At 48.8% G+C, this 26,757-nt stretch overlaps 1 protein-coding gene across 2 annotated transcripts in view; it reads right to left on the minus strand.

Moving 5' to 3' along the window:
• WIPF3 (WAS/WASL interacting protein family member 3) overlaps nucleotides 1-26,757 on the minus strand; it is a 166,125-nt gene that overhangs the window by 60,468 nt on the left and 78,900 nt on the right. For both annotated transcript variants that reach the window (XM_069212105.1, XM_069212102.1), the window contains exon 2: nucleotides 4,732-4,875. The gene's annotated coding sequence lies outside the window, so the exon portion shown is untranslated. The remainder of the gene's footprint in view (nucleotides 1-4,731; nucleotides 4,876-26,757) is intronic.

The raw sequence follows: 26,757 nt of genomic DNA on the forward strand, positions 1-26,757 counted from the left end.
CTGGTGCTATCCTGTATCACCCAGTGCTCCCCTGAGGCACAGCACCCGTCCACGCTCCTTTCAGAAAATAAGCAATTTATTCTATAGTGCACGTGTTTATACACACTTGAGTGTGACAAACTGTAGTCAAAAGTTTATTCTAACTGGCCTGTCTCGTACACAACCTAACCCCCTAATTACCTTGCAAAATATCACTACCCCAAAACCCGTCTAAATACGTTTACTTTAAACAAGAATTGACACCCCCAATAGGTTTAATCGAGAAGGCCTATTGGCTTTGCCAATGTTTTTAGCTATGTCGTGTATGGCATTACAACTGCTTGCAGCATGGCTTTAAAAAAATGTGGTGACACGTCTGCTGCATCATTTTGTAGGAGTGTGCCTCCATTCATCATGCACGAGTGCGCCTACAATCTCAGATGGATGTGTAAATTAAAGGAAAGTAGCACGAATCAGCTCTTTTAAAACAAAGCGTGGATTTTTTTTTTTTTTTTTAATTGAAACAGTGGAGCGGGAACAGGTTAGGGAGGGGGCGGGGCTGCCGCGCCACAGGAGGCGGGGAGAAGCAACAGGACTGGTGGATGGCGAAGGAACATGAGGGAGAGAACAATGTGGAGTGTGGGAGGAGAAGTACATGGGCGAAAGAGAACAATATGAATCTGGGTGGCGTAAAAGAAGCACATTTGTAAGATAAAGAGTAGTGTGGAGGGGAGAGAAAAACACAGAAGGGAGGCAGCTGGAAAACATATGCACTTCATGGAGTGGTTAAGAATAAACATAGGGGGTCATTCTGACCCTGGTGGCCGGTGACCGCCAGGGTCACCGACCATGGGAGCACCGCCAACAGGCTGGCGGTGCTCCCAAGGGCATTCTGACCGTGGCGGTTCAGCCGCGGCCAGAAAGGGTAAACCGGCGGTCTCCCGCCGGTTTACCACTGCCCTACAGAATCCTCCATGGCGGCGGAGCGCGCTCCGCCGCCATGGGGATTCTGACACCCCCTACCGCCATCCTGTTCCTGGCGGGTCTCCCGCCAGGAACAGGATGGCGGTAGGGGGTGCCGCGGGGCCCCTGCAGTGCCCATGCCAATGGCATGGGCACTGCAGGGGCCCCCGTAAGAGGGCCCCACAAAGTATTTCAGTGTCTGCAAAGCAGACACTGAAATACGCGACGGGTGCAACTGCACCCGTCGCACCTTCCCACTAGGCCGGCTCATTCGGAGCCGGCGTCCTCGTGGGAAGGTAGATTTGCCCTGGGCTGGCGGGCGGCCTTTTGGCGGCCGCCCGCCAGCCCAGGGCAAATCTCAAAATACCCTCAGCGGTCTTGTGACCGCGGAGCGGTATTTTGACGGGGGAACATTGGCGGGCGGCCTCCGCCGGCCGCCAATGTTAGAATCACCCCCATAGTTCCCTAAAGCAAGCAGTGGGATCATAGAAGCCAGCCAATCAATGAAATGGTAAAGAGGCTATGCTCCATGGGAGGGACAAACACAAGATGGACAGGCTGAAACATGGAAAGCCATCCAATAGAAAGCAGGCAAATGAGAGTGGCAGTTACACCAAGCAGTGGGCAGGCTCCAAAGCCCTGTATGTCCTTGGTACGCCCACAATATGTCTTACACAACCAGACAGCTGTGCTCTTTAAAGAGAGAATTTAATCCCAACCTTTCTCATGGAGTGCCTCCAAGAGTTTGTATTCCATCCTTGGATGGTCGAGACCAATCCGTGTTATTTTCTGTCACAACACCACTGTTGCAGTGAAGCACACTATTCACACTGTATAAAAATGTTAATAAATAGAGAGTTTAAAGGGGAGGACAATATCTGTGGGCCGACACGGACGTAAATTACCTACTTTGTAGAGGTGCATTTACATACATGGCACACAGGGGTACAAACGTACAGGTCGTACACATGCACACATGTACACATGCCTGACTGCCTGAGTCCACGTCATATATGACACCCCCCACTAGTCACGGGCAGCAGTGCACATGTGTGGATTTCTAACCATGTACCTTTGGCAGTAAGAGCATAAACACAAACTCTAGAATGCAAAGTTCTGTTTTTTAAGAGTCAGAGCTGGCAGAGGGTGCCACCCATGACATGAATCACGTGGCAGCCACGGACGGCCACGTGCAGATGGATGAAAACATGTAAATAACCCACACTTCCTCTTTGTATTTACAACGTGGCTTGTTTGCTTTAACGTTTTCTCTCCATTTCTGGTGTCGCACACACTGTGAACAAAAACAGTGACTCTTACGTGACAACTTTATATATATAGAGCCAAGGAGCAGGTTACTCTGGTGATTGGCAGATGCAGAGTGACAGGTGGTTAGCTGAGACATGCAGGGATGACATGACGGGGAGGGGCGTCATCAGCCCCGCCCCTTCAGCAGCTGCAGGGGGTGGGCTCTTGATGGGCCGCTCCTGTCTGCAGCTCTGCAGTCAAACGCTCATCATTAAGGGCTCTGCTTTTAAGGCATTTAGGGGCAGATTTACGAGCCCCTAGCGCCTCCTTGTGCTACATTAGCGTCATTTTTTTATGCTAATGTTGCTCAACAAGACCAAAATCGCCGCACCAAATTTACAAAGAGGTGCAACGCATGCATGTCGCCACTTTGTAACCCTTTGCGCTACATTATGGCTGTGCCAGGCATAATGTATGCATTGAGGGCATTCCCCATTAGAGGGGCCGGAAAAAGGGGGCAAAGAAATCTAAGAGATTTCTTTGCGTAATTTTTTTCAGCACTTTTAACGCCTGCTCAGAGCAAGTGTTAAAAGGACGCACACCATTGTTTACAATGGACCTCAATGGGCTCTGCAGGATTAGCGTCAAAACTTTTGATGCTAATCCTGAAAAGTGCCGACCTAGCATCAAAAATGCTAATGCAAGTTCCGTAACTACCGCCATGGTGCGTTGTATATTAAATATGACGATCACATGGTGGCGTTATGGGGGTGCTAAAGGGCGCTAGGAAAGTGGCGCTTCACTGGGTGCAACGCCACTTTTCATAAACCTGCCCCTTATTTTATTTTTTTTAGCTTTTGCGCCTGTGCTTATCCATGGTTATTTTTTGGCCATCTCATCAGTATTTATCTCTATTTATTGTGTGCTTTGTGAATATATTGAATAACAACGCATGTATTTTCAGATTTCTTTAACCAAAACATTTGCTCTCATTCTTTGATGCCCGTCCAGCTTTAGCTTATTGTCAGCCAAGTATAATAAAAGAGTAAACCCAAATGAAAGCATTTGCATAATAGCATAAACATATATTGAATTATGGGATTTCTGAAGGAAATCTCTTGCCTTTTTTAAATTCCACCTGTTGACAATCTGCACAACATTTGACTGGGAATTCATGAACAACATGTAAAAAATGGCAAATTTTCAGTTTTTTCCAGTTTTAAAAATTAATATAGACAGGAAATGCAATGTTTTCTGTCTGTATTTATCTGTAAAAAACTGTAAAAACTAGAAACTGAGAGCCTTACTCATAATTAACTTGAAAGGGCGGGCGAGTGAAAGGGAGGATGGATGGATGAAAGAATGGGTTTAAGGATGGATGAGTGAAAGGGAGGGAGGATAAGGAAGGATGAGTGAAAGGGAGGGAGGATGGATGATGAATGGATGGGTGGATGGATGGATGAAAGGATGGGTATAAGGATGGATGAGTGAAAGGGAGGGAAGATGGATGGGTGGATGGATGGATGAAAGGTTGGGTATAAGGATGGATGAGTGAAAGGGAGGGTGGATGGGTGGATGAAAGGCTGGGTATAAGGATGGATGAGTAAAAGGGAGGGAGGATGGGTGGATCAATGGGTAGATGGATGAAAGTATGGGTATAAGGATGGATGAGTGAAAGGAAGGGAGGATGGATGGATGGATGAAAGGATGGATGAGTGAAAGGGGGGATGGATGGATGAGTGGATGGGTGGATGGATGAGTGGATGGATGGGTATAAGGATGGATGAGTGAAAGGGAGGGAGGATGGATGGGTGGGTGGATGGATGGATGAAAGGATGGGTATAAGGATGGATGAGTGAAAGGGAGAGTGGATGGATGGATGAATGGATGGGTATAAGGATGGATGACTGAAAGAATTGATAAATAAATAAAAGAGGTGGGTATGAATGGCTGGATGAAAGGGTGGATGGATGGGTAGATGAATGAAAGGATAGATGGATGAGTGAGTTGCTGCGCAAGTTTTGACTTTAGTTTAACTTTACACTGGGCGCTCCCCCCCATGGGTAACAGAGGTGAACTTGGTTCAATGCACCAGTGATGAATGTGAAAGACAAGTCATTGTAGCCCCACAAGACACTAGTTAATGTGTAATTGACATCGAAGCATTGCTTTTGGGTTTGTAGAATCCCATAAAGGGACCAGGGGTAGCAGGGAAACAGCAACAAACCTTATTTTGGAATTCACAATATCACACACATTGTACTATGAAGAATGAACACTTTTCAGTAAAAGTAGTTATTACTACAGGAACAATCTTTTTCTTATCACATCTAAAACAGAATGTTATAAAAACATCAGCGAGACACACTATAAGTAAATAAGAACAAAATGAACATTACCAGCATTACTAAAATCTCATTTACAATGTTATTTAGACCCTACCACCCTAAGGCCTATTTCTATGCGCTATAGTATGAAAGCATGAAAGGCAGAGCACCTTGCAGTCAACAGTTTCTCGGGGAGAAGGGGCACACTGCATACCTTGTGGACAGTAAGGCTTCTCTATCAGCGGTGACGTGAAGACAGTGTTCCCCGCGAAGGCCAAACACCCACTGATGTAGCAGTCAGTCAGTCTTCCTCAGGGGCTGGGCTCTATCAGTTTCAAGCTTCAGTGAGATGAGTCATCTGCAAAGAGTGAAGATTATGAGCAGAAGGTCAGACCATTGCTGGCAGAACATCGGGTAGTAATCTGGGCGAAGGGCTTCTCCCCCAATTGAACAAGTGACAGTCCTTATATCCTAAATCTTATCAGAGATGGGAATGTCTGACAGATTCTGGACATCATTGTATGTGTTTCTGACATCTTCTTATGGACACACAGGCCAAAGGGATGTCAATTCAGAGAACTCTTTTGATTAAATATATCTATCCGTTGTTACATATCCTTGACATAACTGTGAGTCAACATTTGACCTAGACAAATGTCGCCTTAGCAGTCCTATCTCTGTCCCTGACCAAAGAACTTGAGGATATCGGTGTTAAAAGGCAGACATGACAATGATTCTGCAAAAACAGGGAACGTGGCGATGTCCTGTGTGCAAGATGGAGAAGATGGCGGCAACCATGAGCTATGATGGATTCGGGCCTGTTTACATCAGAGTGAAAGGATGGATGATTGAAAGGGTAAATGGATGGGTGAGTGGATGGGTTGAAGGGTGGGTGGATGAGTGAAAGGGTGGATGAATAAGTGAAAGGCAGAATGGAGGAAAAGGGTGGCTGGATCAATAAAAGGATGGCTGGATGAATGAAAGGATGGATGGATGAATAAACTCAAGAAAGGAGGATGGGTAAGTGAAAGGATGGATGGATGGACGGACCAATAAATGGATAGAAGGAGAAGGGATAAGTGACAGGATGGATGGATCAATGAATGGATAGAAGGAGGAGGGATATGTGACAGGATGGATGGATCAATGAATGGATAGAAGGAGGAGGGATACGTGACAGGATGGATGAATCAATGAATGGATAGAAGGAGGAGGGATAAGTGACAGGATGGATGGATAGGTTTGAAGATGGATAAATCGGTTTGGAGATGGATGGGCAGATGGATGGACGGGCGGTGAATGGTGACAGGTTGAATGATGGATAAAAGTTTGAAGGGATGATAGAATATAAAAATGAAGTGGTGGATATCAGCAGGTGGATGAAAGGATGAATGGATAGATGCTTGGATGGAAGAGATAAGCGAGCTGTTCAGGGGAGGGTTGCAATGACTTGCTTCGCTTGCTTGAGGCCATAAGAACCTTGATTCAAAGTGTGTGTGTGGGGGGGTATTTTAGTTTTAAGGCTTCTCCCTTGATCACAATGAACTCTTCTTTTAGTGACACCCCCACACGGGGTGTGCTTCTCGTGGTATTTCTGGGGGCAGTACTTTCACAAAAGATCTATTGCCGGATGAAACTGTGATGCAGAGTCTCCCCTCTTCAGCGCCCCTTGGGGTCTGACCACACCAGCCCTTCTGCAGAGATGTCCAGAGGGACACGGGCTCCTTGGCCGTCTCTGACCCCGCCCCCCTGAGGTCTGACCACACCAGCCCTTCTGCAGAGATGTCCAGAGGGACACAGGCTCCTTGGTGCCTCTGACCCCCCCCCCCCCCCCACCTGAGGTCTGACCACACCAGCCCTTCTGCAGAGATGTCCAGAGGGACACAGGCTCCTTGGCCGTCTCTGACCCCGCCCCCCTGAGGTCTGACCACACCAGCCCTTCTGCAGAGATGTCCAGAGGGACACAGGCTCCTTGGTGCCTCTGACCCCCCCCTACCTGAGGTCTGACCACACCAGCCCTTCTGCAGAGATGTCCAGAGGGACACAGGCTCCTTGGCCGTCTCTGACCCCGCCCCCCTGAGGTCTGACCACACCAGCCCTTCTGCAGAGATGTCCAGAGGGACACAGGCTCCTTGGTGCCTCTGACCCCCCCCCCTACCTGAGGTCTGACCACACCAGCCCTTCTGCAGAGATGTCCAGAGGGACTCCTTGGCCGTCTCTGAACCCGCCCCCCTGAGGTCTGACCACACCAGCCCTTCAGCAGAGATGTCCAGAGGGACACAGGCTCCTTGGTGCCCTCTAACCCCCCCCCCCCCCCCCCCTGAGGTCTGACCACACCAGCCCTTCAGCAGAGATGTCCAGAGGGACACAGGCTCCTTGGTGCCTCTGACCCCCCCCCCCACCCCAACCTGAGGTCTGACCACACCAGCCCTTCTGCAGAGATGTCCAGAGGGACACAGGCTCCTTGGTGCCTCTGACCCCCCCCCCCCCTACCTGAGGTCTGACCACACCAGCCCTTCTGCAGAGATGCCCAGAGCGACACTGGCTCGTTGGTGTCTCTGACCCCCTCGAGGTCTGACCACACCAGCCCTTCTGCAGAGATTTCCAGAGCGACACATGCTCCTTGGTATCTGTGACCCCCCCTGAGGTCTGACCACCCCACCCCTTCTGCAGAGATCTCCAGAGGGACACAGGCTTCTTGGTGTCTCTGACCCTCACCCCACCCACCTGAGGTCTGACCACACCAGCCCTTCTGCAGAGATGTCCAGAGGGACACAGGCTCCTTGGCCGTCTCTGCCCCCCCCCCCTGAGGTCTGACTGCCCCACCCCTTCTGCAGAGATGTCCAGAGGGACACAGGCTCACAGACGATAACTGACCCCTCAGCCTGCACCAATGAACACCTGACATTAAAACAACTCTTTACGCCGCAGGCCTGACGCAAACATTAGCAAAGCCAGTTGCTTGATTTGCATTTTGAGCCCTGAATCAAACCTTAAAATCTGTCGTGACAGAAAAAAAGCAGGAAAGGAATGTTTTTTTATTTTTTTTTTATTATCTAGATATAATGAATTTATTGGGCGATGAATCTGTTTACTTTAGACTTAAAATAGCCCCTCGCGCACTGCAAAGCGAGCGCAAGACGTGACGAGATCCTACACCACGAGGCGAGAAAGAGAATATACCTCTGAGGGGAGTCAGACTGGAAATCTAGGTTTAGGTATCACATGAACAAAATGGAAAGAAAATGCTGCCCTCGGACAGGGGGCTGCACCCCGAAGACCCCTGGAGTTGTGAAACATCATTGACTGGAGCGCAGGAACCCCCCTAAGTTTGCGGGATGGACTCACAGATCCGAGCGGCTGAGCCCTGACCTAGAGGTGACCACAGAGTGCGGTGTCCCTCGTTCACGTGTGTCCTGCTGGGGGGCGCGTTGCGCTGCCAGACTGATGTTATTGTTGGGTTCCTCTGCCAGCTCATGGCATCACTGCCCATGGCATCACTGGAGGTCAGAGGCCGAGGATGCCCCACAGGTGACCACAGGGTGCAGTGTTCCTTGTTCACGTGTGTCCTGCTGAGGGGCGCGTTGCGCTGCCAGACTGATGTTATTGTTGGGTTCCTCTGCCAGCTCATGGCATCACTGCCCATGGCATCACTGGAGGTCAGAGGCCGAGGATGCCCCACAGGTGACCACAGAGTGCGGTGTCCCTCGTTCACGTGTGTCCTGCTGGGGGGCGCGTTGCGCTGCCAGACTGATGTTATTGTTGGGTTCCTCTGCCAGCTCATGGCATCACTGCCCATGGCATCACTGGAGGTCAGAGGCCGAGGATGCCCCACAGGTGACCACAGAGTGCGGTGTCCCTCGTTCACGTGTGTCCTGCTGGGGGGCGCGTTGCGCTGCCAGACTGATGTTATTGTTGGGTTCCTCTGCCAGCTCATGGCATCACTGCCCATGGCATCACTGGAGGTCAGAGGCCGAGGATGCCCCACAGGTGACCACAGAGTGCGGTGTCCCTCGTTCACGTGTGTCCTGCTGGGGGGCGCGTTGCGCTGCCAGACTGATGTTATTGTTGGGTTCCTCTGCCACCTCATGGCATCACTGCCCATGGCATCACTGGAGGTCAGAGGCCGAGGATGCCCCACAGGTGACCACAGGGTGCAGTGTTCCTTGTTCACGTGTCCTGCTGAGGGGCGCGTTGCGCTGCCAGACTGATGTTATTGTTGGGTTCCTCTGCCAGCTCATGGCATCACTGCCCATGGCATCACTGGAGGTCAGAGGCCGAGGATGCCCCACAGATGACCACAGGGTGCAGTGTTCCTTGTTCACGTGTGTCCTGCTGGGGGGCGCGTTGCGCTGCCAGACTGATGTTATTGTTGGGTTCCTCTGCCAGCTCATGGCATCACTGCCCATGGCATCACTGGAGGTCAGAGGCCGAGGATGCCCCACAGGTGACCACAGGGTGCAGTGTTCCTTGTTCACGTGTGTCCTGCTGAGGGGCGCGTTGCGCTGCAGAAGTGATGTTACTGTTGGGTTCCTCTGCCAGCTCATGGCATCACTGCCCATGGCATCACTGGAGGTCAGAGGCCGAGGATGCCCCACAGGTGACCACAGGGTGCAGTGTTCCTTGTTCACGTGTGTCCTGCTGGGGGGCGCGTTGCGCTGCCAGACTGATGTTATTGTTGGGTTCCTCTGCCAGCTCATGGCATCACTGCCCATGGCATCACTGGAGGTCAGAGGCCGAGGATGCCCCACAGGTGACCACAGGGTGCAGTGTTCCTTGTTCACGTGTGTCCTGCTGAGGGGCGCGTTGCGCTGCAGAAGTGATGTTATTGTTGGGTTCCTCTGCCAGCTCATGGCATCACTGCCCATGGCATCACTGGAGGTCAGAGGCCGAGGATGCCCCACAGGTGACCACAGGGTGCAGTGTTCCTTGTTCACGTGTGTCCTGCTGGGGGGCGCGTTGCGCTGCAGAAGTGATGTTATTGTTGGGTTCCTCTGCCAGCTCATGGCATCACTGCCCATGGCATCACTGGAGGTCAGAGGCCGAGGATGCCCCACAGGTGACCACAGGGTGCAGTGTTCCTTGTTCACGTGTGTCCTGCTGGGGGGCGCGTTGCGCTGCCAGACTGATGTTATTGTTGGGTTCCTCTGCCAGCTCATGGCATCACTGCCCATGGCATCACTGGAGGTCAGAGGCCGAGGATGCCCCACAGGTGACCACAGGGTGCAGTGTTCCTTGTTCACGTGTGTCCTGCTGAGGGGCGCGTTGCGCTGCAGAAGTGATGTTATTGTTGGGTTCCTCTGCCAGCTCATGGCATCACTGCCCATGGCATCACTGGAGGTCAGAGGCCGAGGATGCCCCACAGGTGACCACAGGGTGCAGTGTTCCTTGTTCACGTGTGTCCTGCTGAGGGGCGCGTTGCGCTGCCAGACTGATGTTATTGTTGGGTTTATCTTCCTGCCCATGGCATCACTGGGCATCAGAGGCCGAGGATGCCCCACAGGGGACCACAGAGTGCAGGGTCTCTTGTTTACTTGTGTCTGCTGAGGGGTGCGTTGCGATGCCAGACTGATGTTATTGTTGGGTTTCTTTTCCTGCCCATGGCATCACTGGGCATCAGAGGCCAGGGGGTGCCCTACAGGTGACCACAGAGTGCGGTGTCCCTCGTTCACGTGTGTCCTGCTGAGGGGCGCGTTGCGCTGCCAGACTGATGTTATTGTTGGGTTTATCTTCCTGCCCATGGCATCACTGGGCATCAGAGGCCGAGGATGCCCCACAGGGGACCACAGAGTGCAGGGTCTCTTGTTTACTTGTGTCTGCTGAGGGGTGCGTTGCGATGCCAGACTGATGTTATTGTTGGGTTTCTCTTCCTGCCCATGGCATCACTGGGCATCAGAGGCCAGGGGGTGCCCTACAGGTGACCACAGAGTGGAGTGTCTCTTGTTCACGTGTGTCCTGCTGAGGGGCGCGTTGCGCTGCCAGACTGATGTTATTGTTGGGTTTCTCTTCCTGCCCATGGCATCACTGGACGTCACAGCCCAGGGGATGCCCTTCAGGTGACCCCCTGCCAGCGGCCGGCCTGCCCGGGCACGCCTGGCTCATTCTTAACACATCAATAAACAAGAAACACACAAGCAGCTCCTCGGCCTGGGGTTTTCGTCTCCAGACCCATCTTCCAGTCTGAAATGCACGACCACGCCCCCAGCCCATCGAGTCCACGCCCCCAGGTGCCTTGATCTTCTGATCACATTGAAGAAGGACGTTCATTACAAGGTCACGCCCCAAACCCGTCAAGGCCACGTCCCCAGGTGCACTGGCCTCAGACCATTAAATGCAAGACACACCCCCAGCACGGAGAGGCCACGCCCCCAGCTGCAGAGTACCTTTGAGCACCTTGAAGGACATTAAATGACAAGCCACGCCCCCGGGTGCATTGTACCTTTGAGTACCTTGAAGGACATTAAATGACAAGCCACGCCCCCAGGTACAGTGTACCTTTGATTACCTTAAAGGTCATTAAACGACAAGACACGCCCCGGAGAGGCCACGCCCTGAAGCACCTGGAACTATCAGGCCACGTCGAGGCCCCGCCCCCAGCTGCAGTGCACCTTTGTTAACCTTGAAGGACATTAAAAGCTGTATTATTTCCGTGGCTGCGGGGGGGCGGGGGGGGGGGGGGGGGGGGGGGTGTTTGCGCCACTTCTGTGTCCTCCATGGAGTACATTTGTTCTTCGTGAACAGTTTACAGCCCCCGAGGGCCTCCGCGGCTTGGCTTTTACTGTAAACACGCAAACAAATCAACAAACAGAAAAACATAAATATACATAATTTAAGAAGCGCGGATGGTGAGTCTGAGGAGCGTCCTCGAGCATTGGGGGGGGGGGTGGGGGTTGCTTACATTACAATGTACGCGAGATACTCCGGGGGGGGGGGGCGCTCCAACGCACGTCACTGCTCACATAAAACCTTTGTTGTTTGGTTAATTAAAAGCTTTACGATGACACATAATGTTTTACTGAAGGAATACGAATAAAGATATTATAACCTTTTACGTGGCTTCATCTCTAGCTCCGTCATTTGTCCGGTAAAGTCTGTTTTATATTGAAAGGACATAAAGTGCCAACGTCACAGAAACATTCTCAGGAAGCTTCAAACTTCCATCCCACTGAGGGATGACAGGTTTATCCCCACCTTGTAAGGCAGGTCTAGCGGTGGAAGGAGGTTGTGAGATTAGAATACCATAATGTCAGCTGAGGGGTCACAGAGTGCTTAATTTGTAAACGATGAGTGCCAGGGCTCTGCCAGGCGACCACTGCAGCGTGCCCCACCCGCTGCCCCACAGCCAGCGCTGCCAATAACAGTGCCTGCAAAAAGAACAGATGATGGACGGAATGTAGACCAAATCAAACATTCACCCCAGTCGCAGATCTGGGTTTAATCCATAAATTATTTTGCCCACCACGCCACCCCAGTTTGGACCCAGCCATATGCAAATCAGTCTTGACCCTGTTCCCCATGGGGACAGTCCCACCCGAACTGCCAGGCCAGGTTCTCCCTGGACAGGAAACAAGGATCCTGGGACCGGTTTCAGGGTTTCAACCCTCTTCAGCCAGGCTAGCTTGAATCTGGTGGCATAGTGAGCACGGGAACCACGTCTGGGCATACCCTTCCCACTTGGGGTGACAAATACAAAAAGAACAGTTGATGAACGGAGTGTAGACCAAATCAAACATTCACCCCAATGACAGTACCAGCTCAAATACTATCCATCGCACTCTTAGAAGTGTGAAAAATCAGACTTTCACAGGCCCCAGAGCTATAAAAATGACTTGGGCAGCAAGTAATCGTTTTTAGTATGTATTGAATTCATAGACAACTGCTGTTGTGCTCATTTCTAACTTAGACAAACAGCACCACCATGTGGCCGACTATCACATGTGCCGGTGTCGAAAATTGAGTGCTGGTGCTGAACACCAGAAATCACCAGCTCAAATTAAGTATTGGGTTAAAAGTCAGAGGGTGCTACGAACACAATGGTTGCATCAATCACTGTTCATTGATGCACTGCAAAGTCTACAAGTAACCTTTCTTCAAGTTTATTTTCTTACATTTCCCATCAATTTTATGAATCTTATATTTAATTGAGGGTTGTCTCTGTTTAACTATTGGATAATCACCTATCTACAAGGATGAATTCCCATTTATTTGAATATGCAACAAAGTACTCTTTTCGTTCCTCTAGAAAGCAGGGCATATGCACACTGTGTGCAAGATCGTTTCGATCTTACATATAGACAGCCTGTGAGTTTTCTCCTCTGGTGGTTCAATCCAAGGAGGGTTTGAGTCTCCCGACAGAAACCTCCTGAACCTGTAAGTCATCAATTTATATTTCAAAATGTTTTAAAACTCTTTTGCAAAGGTATGCCTGCTAGTGATTGGTTACATAGATACTAATGGACATCCAAGCATGGCACGGTTTGCAAAAGTCTATTTTGTCTTCGACACGTGAAATGGTCTTCGAACATTTATTCAATGATTTTTTGAATACACTAAAACCTACCACCAGTGCCCAATGTTCTTATGTAAATAATGCTCTTTCAAGATAGTTTCTGCCAAGATGAGATGATTTAGCTCCTGATTTAGAGATTGGCAGACATGTCACTCCGTCACAAACCTTATATATATGCTGTCTGACGTAATAGAAGTGCCGTAGGAAATAATTCACTTGTACACCGCTGGACGGCATATCCGTCAAAGTTGGGATGGAGTAACCCCATCCACTGATCTCCAGACGAAGCCTTTAATGTCTGCTCAGGCACTATCCTAAGTTTAGAACGCGTTTTTAAATACGCTGTTTAACGCGCTATACTGTGTTTTACACGCCCAAGCTCTAATCTTATTTTCGCTTGCCATGCGTTCTTGGGGAGGCAAAAGAGCTGCCTACACATGCTGCAGGGAGGTTCGCTTCCCTTCCCAGCAGAGCTTGGCACCTGCATGTGATGTCTGGGGAGCTCTTAAAATAGCTTCTACAGACAGACGACATGGCTTCCTGAAAAGGCTGATGAAAGCTAGCCCCAATGTCTGCACTTTAGTTCTCATAAGTGTGCAATGTGTGGAGAAGATACGGTGAGTATCAACTACTAGGCCGAGGTATTTATAATCCGTGTCTACAACCATCTTTTCTTTATTCAAGACCCAGGAGCCTGACTTTGTCTAAAGATTACCACCTTTGATTCATTGACATGGATCTCCACTTCAGGATGGGGAAGTTACCAATCTTTGTAACCAGATTGAAGTTTTGCTAAGCAAGACTATGTAATATGTGCATAATAAAGGGAATGCGTATTTTGTTGTTTAAGGTGGTGGATAAATCAGCAATCTGGAGAGTGAATAAGACCAGGGCCAAGACTCACTCTTGCTTGAATCGGTTCATGGTGCGTATCTTGGCCGAGATCGTCTCTGCGTCTCCGATCTTCACTCTTATCCAAGTATCTCAACAGAGAAGGTGTTTGGATCCTAAAAGATTCACTGGGATTTCCCAACGAGGCAATTTTGAGATAGTGCCGCTCTTGAAACTTTGCCAAAAGCAGATTTAAAATCTACGAAATGAGCGTACAGTGGAGAGTGATCGTTGAGGGCACCCTCACTAGACAGGGATAGAGCAGGTGTATTGGTCACTGTTCATATACTTGGATATACGACAACCTGTGTGATGCATCAGATCTATACTATATTCTGTAAGGCTGTCATTTGATTTAATAATACATAATAATTTAAATCATAAAGTCTCCAATCTTATTTGTGAAACTGATACCAAGATAATGTGCGGGGTATTGATTATAACAGTTCTGAAGATTGGGCAGCAAGTTTTCCACACAGTATTACAAAAGAGGATTTCAGTTTTTGACGTGTTAATCTTGTACCCCCCATTCCTAAAACATTGTAAAAACAACCCTCACACTTCTTCTTGACACAATTTATCAGGGTTTACAACCGGTACAATCTCACCAATGTTTAGTTTGATTTTCTCCATTTGCGGTAACAGAGGACAAATTACACTATCTTTCCTAATCGCGAAGGCCGAGGTGCTATACAAACAGCAACTAAAACAGGGGAGGGTGACGCCTCGGAAGCTCTGTGATAACCTCTTGCAGTTCCTGCAAAGTAAAGGGTTTTAAGATCAATAATAAACCCACTTGTGCCAATGTGGGAACAGGTAAACAAGATAAAACACTGAATGAATTTGTTTGGATCTACTTCTTGGGCATAAGAATAGATGTGCTTAAAATATTGTAAAAATAGCACATGTATTTGATCTGGTGTGGTGAAACATGTTCTGGATATTAGACATCTTAAAGTTATAACAGGGTTCTTTAAATCTCTTTCCAGAATCTGCCAGGCCATGGACCTGCCACTGTAATTACTCTACTCATAAACTTTCTGAGGGTATGAGGAATTATTTATGTGATTCACAGCATAATAGTGTGCCCGGAGACTTTGCCTTTTTTTAAAGGCTGTTCTTATTTTCTTTAGTATCTTGTCCAAGTACATTTTTGTGAGCTCTCTCAACCTGGATTTCAAGATCCTGTTTTTCTCCAGTCTCACTTTTCTTTCATAAAATATCCTTGGATATTATTAATCCATGGAGGGAAACTTTAAATGTCTCTGAGACTATTTCTTGAGGGGCGGTGCCCAAATTCCTTCTGAAAACCTCGGAAATGTCAACTTTACTCAGAAAGTTCTACTTTTGTCCATTCCCCCCTTTGATCTCTATGTATGTTTTATTGAAAACCCACCTCCTAGGATTTGAAAACCCATTCGGTAATACTATCATATGATCAAATCTGATAGTAGTGGTGGTCAGAAAAAGCCAAACTAAAGAAAACGTTGCGAGTTAAACCGCGCTGACACGCTGGTGTATTCTCGACGTATTCTTGCCCGTAATGACACTGCTCTCTCCAGATATGCTCTAGCATCCAAACTTTCTTATATTGACTTATTTCTCCGGCTATCCTCGGTTTAAGATGTTTCTTTCTCAGGGTTATGTCTACAGCTGGATTTTGCAAATAGTTGAAATCCCCACCTCACAATTTTTGGCCAGGGCTTGGCGTAAGTAATTGAAACAATGAGAAGAGCGGCTCGCGGTTATCTTCTATCGGGGTACAGAGACTCACTAGGGGGACACGAACAGAGGCGACAGTGCAAATACCCCAGCACCATGGACCTTCTTTGTCCTGCTGGCAAGTATGGACCCGTGTAGGTAAACTTTTTGTGATACCAATTGCCACACCTCTATGAGCTTCTCCTACAGAAGAGAAACACTTAAACCTCGGTCTTCATTTAAACATCTTGAAGTTAATTAGTTTTGTCGAGGGGATATGCGTCTCCTGCAATAAATTCACTGAGGTGTTATGTGACATTGTCCATGATTCAATGCCCATTGCTTTTTTAGGGTGAGCATAGCAGAGCGCAAGCGCTGCTTTTCCGACGTCTTGGTACCTATGTGGGCTTTTAACCACGCCCACCGCACGTCCATCACTATCATTCGTTCCTGGGCTTGCCTTTCAAAAACCCTTTATCATCATTGGTAAATGCTTTACGTTGGTCTCTCCTTGAAGCAGTTTTGTTACCGCCTTGGCCATTGACCCTGTTACATGGATAATTGCATGTTTGGGGAAACGTCTGACTGTGAGCGAACTTCTTTTTCCTTTTGTGTCTCTCCTTCCCGCTAATGATCATGGCGGCCGTGGCGCTTTGAATCGGCTCGCTTATGTCAACTGTTTTACTTTTCATTTTCAATGTATGTGGCAAGAAAAGTCCAGTTAGGAATTTACAGCCCTAATAGCTCTATGTAGAGCAAACGCAAGACACATTGCTTTGCAAATGCTTGTTCATATTTTTCAGTCCTTTTGCTTTAAACAAAAAAAACTCTTCAACGTTATCAAATATGCAAATATCCAAGAAGGACTCTAAACTACTATACCTAATAATTAAACCAACGCCATTATCATTTCCAAACATTTTTGTATTAATATGTAGTGCTTACTATGGTTTACTCTCACCCACATAAAATCATAACTTTCTACTGAAACCACCTTCGTGCTCGGCATAGCCAGAAAGCTCAACACATATTCTCCCTCCATTTTAGTCGTCCCTGATGTGTCCAAAGTGCCTTGTAGTAATAAAGTGTCTACAATGCATACTATAGATATCCCAGATTACGGTTAATACTAAACCACTTTCGTGCCTTTTTTTTATTTATTTTTTGCGATACCCATTTACCCTCCTGCCCACCCAGTTGCTGTAGCATGTACCCACCCTTAGCCCCAACCCTCCAAACACCACAAGATTTCTAGCAGTGTTACTGAGTGTCAAAGCTCCCCCATTCCTGCAGATGGTGTTCCCCTAAACCTCCCTCCCCTGACTGATTATCCCAAAGCCTTATTGAGTCATCTCCCGAATACCGACGCGGAAATAGCAACAGGGCCGAAATATGGACCAACAGATTTCACATATTCAATACCTCGTATTTTAGCCTCTAGTCTCATACATCAACAGATGTACACCCATCACATATTTAAGGTCATTCAAAAAAGTTTGATTATCCTTAACCTTCTTAGAGACATGAAATTGAGCCCTAGGATGAACCTTTCAATTTGCTATTTGAGCCTGAAACTGTTTTCTCATAATCTAAAAATCTTTGAGTCTAGCAGCTATCTCTATTCATGTTGGAAAATGTTTGGAATGAGAAGTCACTTTGTACCAGAAAAGTTCTTTCTTTTTAATCTTTGCCTAGAATCAGTTCCTTGACTTTAGTCGGCAAAAACATCCAGGATGGTGCCAGATATGCACCGGTGAAGTTTCATGGGGCCCTCTGTGTGTGCTTTATTGTTAATTCCTGTGAATATTCTGGAACCACATAAATCTGGAGTAAAGGTTCAACATAAGAAATGGAGCTCATCTTATTCCCTTTTTCTCGGGGATTCCTGTTATTCTCAAGTTAGGTAGCAGAGAGCGGTTTTCGACCTCTTCTTGTTTACGGCACTAAGTCACAACTTATCTCTGGAGTTGCACGGTTTTCTCACTAGTCATCCAGAGCTGGTCTTCTCAGCCACAAACCCCTTGCTTCACTTCCTCCATCCTGTCGGTTAATTGTGCCATTTGAGGTCTCGGAGTTACATCTCGTACTTTCCATCGCTGCTTGCTTCAACAAATGTTTCCCTTCGTATGGTTATTAGGTTGTTTGACTCTTCCCACAGTTGTGAGGTCTGTGAACACTTTTGTAGTCTAACATGGGAATTCTCTTGTTTGTTTATTCTACTCCTAACTTGTATGTCCCAGATCTGCATACTCATGCGGTGCCGCCATGTGACACACGATATCGACTCCCGTCACACGGTCACGGGGTGAGGAGCCGATATCACACGGTGGCAGGGTGAAAGAGCTGGAAACCTCTGCAGAAAGTGCATTTCTAGCTCATCTTTCGAGGCTTTGGAAAGCCAATGTCTATTAAGAGGTGTGAAAACAACCCAGGACATCAGCACCAATCTTTTTGCGGAGGGTTTTTTGTGTTGTTGGGCTGTGGTACACCATGTCCCCTCGACAGCCAGTGAGGAACTGAGCGGCAGTGCTTAAGTTGTTAAACAAAAAAAAAAATTGAGCAGATCCCTAAAACTGGGAGGCAGCCTCTACCTGAAGCACCACTGCCACCCAAAGATTCTACCACCGCTGCAGGTGCTCACCCGTCAGCTGTACCGCCAGACTGGTGGGTGAGCAGCACGTGCACCACGCGGGAGACCGAACTATAGTCCTTCTTCCACTTCCTTTGTCGTTCATGGAAATAGAAGGGCGGTCAATACCCTGACATGGCGAAGGATCACTGCTCTAGCTGTCACTCTTCTATTTCTGTGCTCACTGGAAATGAAGGAAGGACTAATCGGTTGCTTACCCCTGCTCAGATGCGACCTAGACGGTGCAAGAGGTGGCAAAGATTTCCAGTCCCCTGAAATAAGTGCTGGTGGCGCCCACCGGCAACCGTTCCCACAAATTAAGCCCTGCTGTGCGCATGCGCAATGCGCATGACCCCTGATGGCCATGTCTCAGCGAGAGGGTGGTTCCAGTGAGCCCTATCTGAGGTGCTCCCATCTCCAGCCTCGGTCTTCCTCAGTCCCCAGGGTCTGCCCACCGCCCTTCTGAGAAGTTTCTGCTGAAGGACATTATTTGGGGGGTTTGATGCCACATTCAGGCAGTTTGCTTGGGGGACCAGATTTGAGTCAGTTTCCAAAATGTCATTACACCCTTCTCTTGAGGAGAGCATAATTTTGATCCCGGTTGTGACTATACTTGGGGTCTCCCAGTGTTGAAAGAGGACATTACAAGGGTCTCACCCACACCGCCTGAGGCGAAAAGTTTGGGGTGATTACTGTGCAGAGTCAAAAACACTGGTTATCTGAAGAGAAGTGTTGAAATCTGCCCCGTATGCAACTGCGCCTCTGGGCCAGGTTATCGACATTCCAGGATGAAACCAGCGAGCCTCGCGCTGTGAACTCTCTGTGTCCTCGGTAACCCTCCTCTTTGGTTTTATTTCAGCGCCTGAAGGCCTTGGACAGGCGCTACACTGATAGCAGAAATATTTCACTGTTTGCTTTTCAGCGTCTGTATATTTTTCTCTACAGGCTGGTGACCTCGCAGGGTGCCTGGTGACCAAGGAGACAAGATAGTTTCTTTTCTGTTTCTTTTCTTTGTCCGATTCCGAAACACAAAAAACGCAAACTAAGCAGGCGCTGCTATTTTCAGCCCTTGTGATTTGGAAAATGCAACAGTGACTAGCATATGAATCTGCTTCTAATATGGAAGTGACTTTGGAATCACCACGCGGGGGCAGATTGACCCACAGGGAAGCAGGGATATTTTGTGACAGGCTGGTAGGGCCGGGGTGGAGTCAGGCAGATGTTAACCTGGCCTTCTAAAACTTAGTGGCCACATGTACAAAGCTTTTTTGCGGTTGCAAATAGGCCAAATCACAGAATCGGCCTGTTTGCGAACCCAAAAAGGCTTCTACTTGTCAAAGCTCAATTTGTGATTTGGTAACCTATTACTGCAGAGCAAATTGGGTTTGCAATTTGTTATTAGTAATGCGTGTTAAGGGCGCCCCTTCCTAAAACTGAATCACAGAGGTATGTGTGAATTTGTGTGACTGAAATGTGGTTACAAAACATTCACATTTTACCACCTACTTCAAGTCTATGCTAACCCATCCGCAAATGGGAAGGGGTCCCCTTCGGACCCATGGACCACTGCCTACTCCTAAAAAAACAAAAATAAAACTTTTTTATATTTTTTAGATGCATCCCATTTTCCTTTTATTTAAAAGCAATCACAGAATCACAGACATGGTGGTGTGCTGACCGCAGTACAGTGGCGTAGCGAAACTTGAGGGGGAGCCCTGCAAAGCACATGGAGAGAACACTCTCCTCCCCGGCCCACCGCCTGCCAGTTTTGCTGACAGCGCCCCATGGAGCTGTGCCCCCACCCCTGGCACCATGGGGGCTGCAAGGGCTTTTGTTATGCCACTGCCCCAGCAGGCCACCATCCCTGTGATTTTAGCGATTCCCAATGGGTTGCAAATCGAGACCTACCTCATTAATATTCATGAGGTAGGTCTATTTGCGATCCACTCGGAATCATCAAAATGTGTCAAAGACACATTTGTACATTTTGGTGTTTGACATTACCAAATAGAAAATCACAATAATTCACTACTTGGTAATCGCAAACGATTACCATCGTACATGTGGCCCTAGTGCCTTGCCTGCTTGAAGCAAGGGACCTTTCCAACCACAGTTATTCTGATATTCAAGGGCGCAGGTCAGGAGAGGAACGCACAGGTCCGGGTCCCGGTCAGTGTGGCAGAACGCATGTCCAGTGAGGCCAGGACACACATCACAAACATCTGTCTCCTTCCTCCTTTAATGCACACTGATTTTAATACGTATCACTAGCCCCACTTCTGAGAAGAATTGGAGAACCTGCTGCCAGGATGGACCCAATAGTGGAGCTGGGAGACTGTCTTTAACACCCACCCTCCTCACTTCACCACAGAGTGTGATCCTGGTCAAATCACCTAATCTCATTTGCATCCCTTTGCTTATTTGGCTAAACGGCGAGAACTTAGAAAGAAATTGATCAGGAGTAGTACCTCGATTATTATTTGAAGGTAATACTCATGAAAAGCATTTCTTCCTGTCATTCTGCGTCCCCCGGCTCTACGGGGAGGCCAGTGGTGTTTGGTTATTGGTGGTTGAGCCTGTTTCAAGCGAGCTCGCTTTACATGAAAGACAGTCAGTGGAACCACCCAAAGTGGTACAACGGAGGTGGCCTTGTCCTCAGGTAACAGGTGTCATAGACGTGGGGCTGCCTTCTCTTCTCACTGATATAAAAGCAATCAGTTTCCTGATGTACTTTTTATTCATACAAAGGGAATATATATATGGTGTAAAGATCTCCTCTTGCTGTCACTAAGAGTTCCAGACCAAAGAGTGTGTCGGCTGACAGCTAGGGGTGGGGGCAGAGGGGGAACCGGGTATTTTGTTATGTGAAGCCTGGCTCTGCAGCAGTGCTTAATTTGTGAAACAATAAGTGCCAGGGCCCTCGTCAGGAGGCCAGTGTAGCTTGCAACACCCATTGCTCCTGCCAATGACAGCACCAGCACAAATACTAATCACACTCCGACAAGTGTGGCAATTCAGACGGTTCCAATCCCCAAAAGCTAAAGAATGGCCTGGGTGGCAGGGATTAGTCCTGTTATGGTATATTGAATGAATAAACAACCTTTGTTGTGCTTGTCTCTAAATTAGACAAACAGTGCCATCATGTGGCAGAGTATCATAAGTGCCGTTGTTGACAATTAAGTGCTGGTGCTGAGCTCCAGAAACCATGTCTCAAATTAAGCACTGGTCTGCAGTCCTTCCAGCCTCACCTACCCCTAGATCCTAAGCATGAAGACCGTTCATCTCTAGCGAGTCTGAAGCCTGCTCTCCTTTGGTGTTTTCTGTAACAAGCGCTACTTACATTCAATGAAAGTCACCCGGCGCTATTAACATTATTAGTAAGGTAATAGTCACCATGTCAAACAAGTTTACATTAGTGAGTGCCCCATGCATGATTACCAGCAGTGATCACTTCAGTCTATCAACCAGGACTGCCAGTGGTTTTGTAAAAAGGCTTTCTCGACGTGGAGCACCTCTACATGGGTAACACGACAGCTATAGCGAATGCACCCGGCGGCAAGGCAATAGTAGTGATATTGCATGATTTATCACTCAAATAGCAGCTTAAATTATATTTTGGGAATCAGTTTTTCTCCAAACATCAGCTTATTCAGAAAATACAGACATTCTCTTCTCAAATACACACCTTTCAGCTATCGCCAGTCACCACAGTAAGAAATTTAGGGGTAGATTTCGACGCGGAGTTGTCGTTAGGAGATTAAATCCGTAGGATTACCCATCACGCTTCTTTACCTTAAGACTGCTGAGGAAAGTGTTTCTCTTTATCCCGTAGGATCTTCAAAAATGAGTAGTCATTGTCTTCATCTTGGCCAAGCTCCATTGCCCTGTACTTGGGCACCAATCGGCGATCCTTGCCCAAGCTTCAGACTTTGCAGAACGCTTGCTTAGGAACATGTGAGCCGCATCACCGGCTCCCCCTTAAGAAAAGGGTCACTTTATGGCCCATCCATGGCTCATAGCGCATTGCATGGATCAGGACCAGAGAACCTTAGAGGGGAATTCAGGTGATATCACCCTAAATATTGCTTCCCCTAGGTAAGTAAATGTTCCTAGAAGTAAGACGGTGTCTTGGGTGGAATAAGTTTTGTAGAGTCCAGGGGTCAGCTCTGGAATGGGGTACCGTGCACCTCAGATGTCAATCTAACTTTCTTATCTTTCGGAAGCGGCTGATATCTTGTCTGTTCCCGTTGCCTTTTTAGATTTTTGCCTCCTCTGATATGGTTTTATGGGCTAGTTTTAGGACTGCTAGCGCCAAGACGTCTACGGGCATTCAGGCACTTTAGAAAATGTCAAATCAAATCAAATATATTAATTAGTTCTCCACGCAAAGCCTTCTGATTTAGCAAGCTGCGCACAGGAGAGCTACATCCAGGTGGCCCGAGAGCTACCAGCAGCGCACGAGCTGCTGCCTGGACAAGCCTGGGATGAAGGTATTTATTAAAAAGATTATTCCTGCCTGTGGTTCTATCAGCAGCTCCATGGATCAATATTTATTTTCTGCACACAATGAATCCAAGAACCTCTTGAACCCGGGGCTGATCTCCCCCATAGAGGTGATCTGTGGAGGCATGGCTGGCATTTCTACTGGTGCAGCAGGTGCAGTGGCACCGGGCCCAGGGGGGCTCACTGAACCCTGGTTGTTGCTGTATTTTATAATCCCCCCGGCAGCCAGGGGGCAGTTCCTTCCTTGCACCAGGGCCCATGACACATTGGCTGACCTAGTGTGTTAGTGCGATCGTCCGACTCTGGAAGGCTCCAGGTTCACTGATCGTAATCCAGCAGCTTTCACACTGGTAGCGCTTGGGTAACTTTGAGTCTAAGCGCTATAAAATGCGATAAAATCATAATGCTTGCTTGACAAAACGGATAAAATGTTTTGTTGTACTACACGTGGCTTCTAATTATAGAGCAAAACACTACAAATAACCAGGCACTAGTCTAGATTTTTCTATAAACAAATGATAAAAATGGCCTCTGTAGCGTTCTACATCCAACTGAAGAGAGCCCAATCTAATTTGCATGAATGAGGAGGGAATGTCAAAACACTGCCTGGAATGCAGCCTGGCCTGGAATGTCCCCTCCCAGCTCATTAGCCATTCCGCGCATTCCTCACAAGGATGAAACTCCCTCACGCAGGGCAGACACATCTCCCTCGGACACAACACGGATTCTTTCATCCCTCCCGGATATCCAGCCTTCTGCCGATTTAACTTTCAAGGATGGCGATCAGGGGTTTTATTACACAAATAGTCCCAGGAACACAATAAGGGGTGTGCGCCCCTCTTTTTGCACCCCCAGGGTATTTTGATAAAGTGCCTGTCCCTTCTGTAAGGTGCTAAACTTGCACCTGGTCCCAGGGGCCCCACATTTCTAGGATGTGGCTCCGTGCAAATGAGGAAACCCTTTGTGCACGTGCCCTTTTACAGACCTGATGCAGAGGCAAAGAAGCCAACAGAGGCGCACAGACTTGCATCAGAGAGAGGTTGTGCATGGACAGTGCAAGGCCCCCTTTCCAACCAAAGGACGTGCATCTCCACCCAGGAAAGGGCACTCACTCACTGCAGTCACCCGCAAGGGTATCTCTGCCTCCCTTAAAGTGTGAGGCTGGTTCTGCATAGTTCAGGTCACCTATGTTGTTTTATTTGCATCTCATATGTAAAATAGTTCCATGTTCTTCTGTGGAGTGTCTCCCCGCCTGCAGCTCTGGGAGTTTGACTCACTGCCGCTTGGAATGCTGGGAGCAGGTGTGGTGCATCTCTCTGGGACTGGTTCCTATCAATAAAGTAGTTAAATATCTGTGTGTCCTGTGCATTCACAGTCACTGCAGCCAGGCCTACCGGAGCAGAGCAGAGCATTCAAACATTCATGTCAACCGCTCAGATTAACTCATATTTCCCTATCCTAATCCGCCACTAATGCTGTTGGGTTCCGGAGTAGTGTGCTACTCGCCGAAAAGAGCTTCAACCCCTTGTCAGGGGTAGTAAGCGCTATGTAAATAGAATTACAATTCACTGCTACTGGTGCAGGCCAGCGGTGGTGCTCACAGTGGTACCCGGGCATTCACTGTAATGTGGCACACTTTCCCAGACTGTGCCCGGTACACCCAGCTATAGGTGTGTGGTGGTGCTGTGCCGGGACAGTGCACCCGCTTTCTAAGAAAGCCCTAGGCTTACATACGTCAGACACAACAGGCGCAGCAATGCAAGCTTCCCTCCCTCACAGAGCAGGACCACCTTCTGCAGACACACTCATTTAACATGCAGGAAACGGGTACCCCAGGTGCAGCCCAGGCAAGCTTCACAAACTAGACACAAGGGGCACAGCCTGGGCGACAACAGTGCAAAGTTCATTCACACAAAACAGGCACTGCTCAGCAGCAGGTGCAAGCTTCCCTCCCTCACAGAGCAGGACCAGCTTCTGCAGACACTCATTTGACATACAGGAAACTGGTCCCGCAGGGGCTGCTGGGGCAGGCTTCACTCAAACTATACACAACGGGCACAGCCTGGGCAACAACAGTGCAAGCTTCATTCTCACAAAACAGTCACTGCTCGGCAGCAATGCAAGCTTCCCTCCCTCACAGAGCAGGACCAGCTTCTGCAGACACACTCATTTAACATGCAGGAAACGGGTACCGCAGGCGCTGCCCGGGCAAGCTTCACTCAAACTATACACAAGGGGCACAGCCTGAACAACAACAGTGCAAGCTTCATTCACACAAAACAGGCACTGCTCAGCAGCGGGTGCAAGCTTCCCTCCCTCACAGAGCAGGACCAGCTTCTGCAGACACTCATTTCACATACAGGAAACTGGTGCCACGGAGGCAAGCTTCACTCAAACTATACACAACGGGCACAGCCTGGGCGACAACAGTGCAAGGTTCATTCACACAAAACAGGCACTGCTTGGCAGCAGGTGCAAGCTTCCCTCCCTCAAAGAGCAGGACCAGCTTCTGCAGACACTCATTTGACATACAGGAAACTGGTGCCACGGAGGCAGCCCAGGCAGGCTTCACTCAAACTATACACAACGGGCACAGCCTGGGCAACAACAGTGCAAGCTTCATTCACACAAAACAGTCACTGCTCGGCAGCAGGTGCAAGCTTCCCTCCCTCACAGAGCAGGACCAGCTTCTGCAGACACACTCATTTAACACGCAGGAAACGGGTACCGCAGGCGCTGCCCGGGCAAGCTTCACTCAAACTATACACAAGGGGCACAGCCTGGGCGACAACAGTGCAAAGTTCATTCACACAAAACAGGCACTGCTCAGCAGCAGGTGCAAGCTTCCCTCACAGAGCAGGACCAGCTTTTTCAGACACACTCATTTCACATGCAGGAAACTGGTGCCACGGAGGCAGCCCAGGCAAGCTTCACTCAAACTATACACAAGGGGCACAGCCTGCGCAACAACAGTGCAAGCTTCATTCACACAAAATAGGCACTGCTCGGCAGCAAGTGCAAGCTTCCCTCCCTCACAGAGCAGGACCAGCTTCTGCAGACACACTCATTTCACATATAGGAAACTGGTGCCATGGAGGCAAGCTTCACTCAAACTATACACAACGGGCACAGCCTGGGCAACAACAGTACAAGGTTCATTAACACAAAACAGGCACTGCTCAGCAGCAGGTGCAAGCTTCCCTCACAGAGCAGGACCAGCTTCTGCAGACACACTCATTTCACATACCGGAAACTGGTGCCACGGAGGCAAGCTTCACTCAAACTATACACAACGGGCACAGCCTGGGCGACAACAGTGCAAGCTTCATTCACACAAAACAGGCACTGCTCAGCAGCGGGTGCAAGCTTCCCTTCCTCACAGAGCAGGACCAGCTTCTGCAGACACACTCATTTAACACGCAGGAAACGGGTACCGCAGGCGCTGCCCGGGCAAGCTTCACTCAAACTATACACAACGGGCACAGCCTGGGCAACAACAGTGCAAGCTGCATTCACACAAAACAGGCACTGCTCAGCAGCGGGTGCAAGCTTCCCTCCATCACAGAGCAGGACCAGCTTCTGCAGACACACTGATTTCACATACAGGAAAGTGGTACCGCAGGGGCAGCCCAGGCAAGCTTCACTCAAACTATACACAATGGGCACAGCCTGGGCAACAACAGTGCAAGCTTCATTCGCACAAAACAGGCACGGCTCAGCAGCAGGTGCAAGCTTCCACAGCTCAACAGCTGTGGGCACCCCTCTAGCCCCAGAATAGGTGTTAAGCTGAGCAGAGAAGCCATGCAAGAGGGTGCAGCACGTGCAGGAGCAGCGCGAGCTGTTATTGTACACATAACAAGACCTGCAAGGGCGCCCTCTTGGGGTGCAAGCGTCCATCACACGGCTGCAGGGATGCAAGCTTCGCACAGACACAACAAAGGTTCACCCGCAGCCAGTGCCGTGCAAGCTTCTCACACTTGTGGACAGGATGTGGAGTGATGCCGCGA

Source organism: Pleurodeles waltl, chromosome 10, assembly GCF_031143425.1.
Source record: "Pleurodeles waltl isolate 20211129_DDA chromosome 10, aPleWal1.hap1.20221129, whole genome shotgun sequence".
NCBI classification, from domain to species: domain Eukaryota; kingdom Metazoa; phylum Chordata; class Amphibia; order Caudata; family Salamandridae; genus Pleurodeles; species Pleurodeles waltl.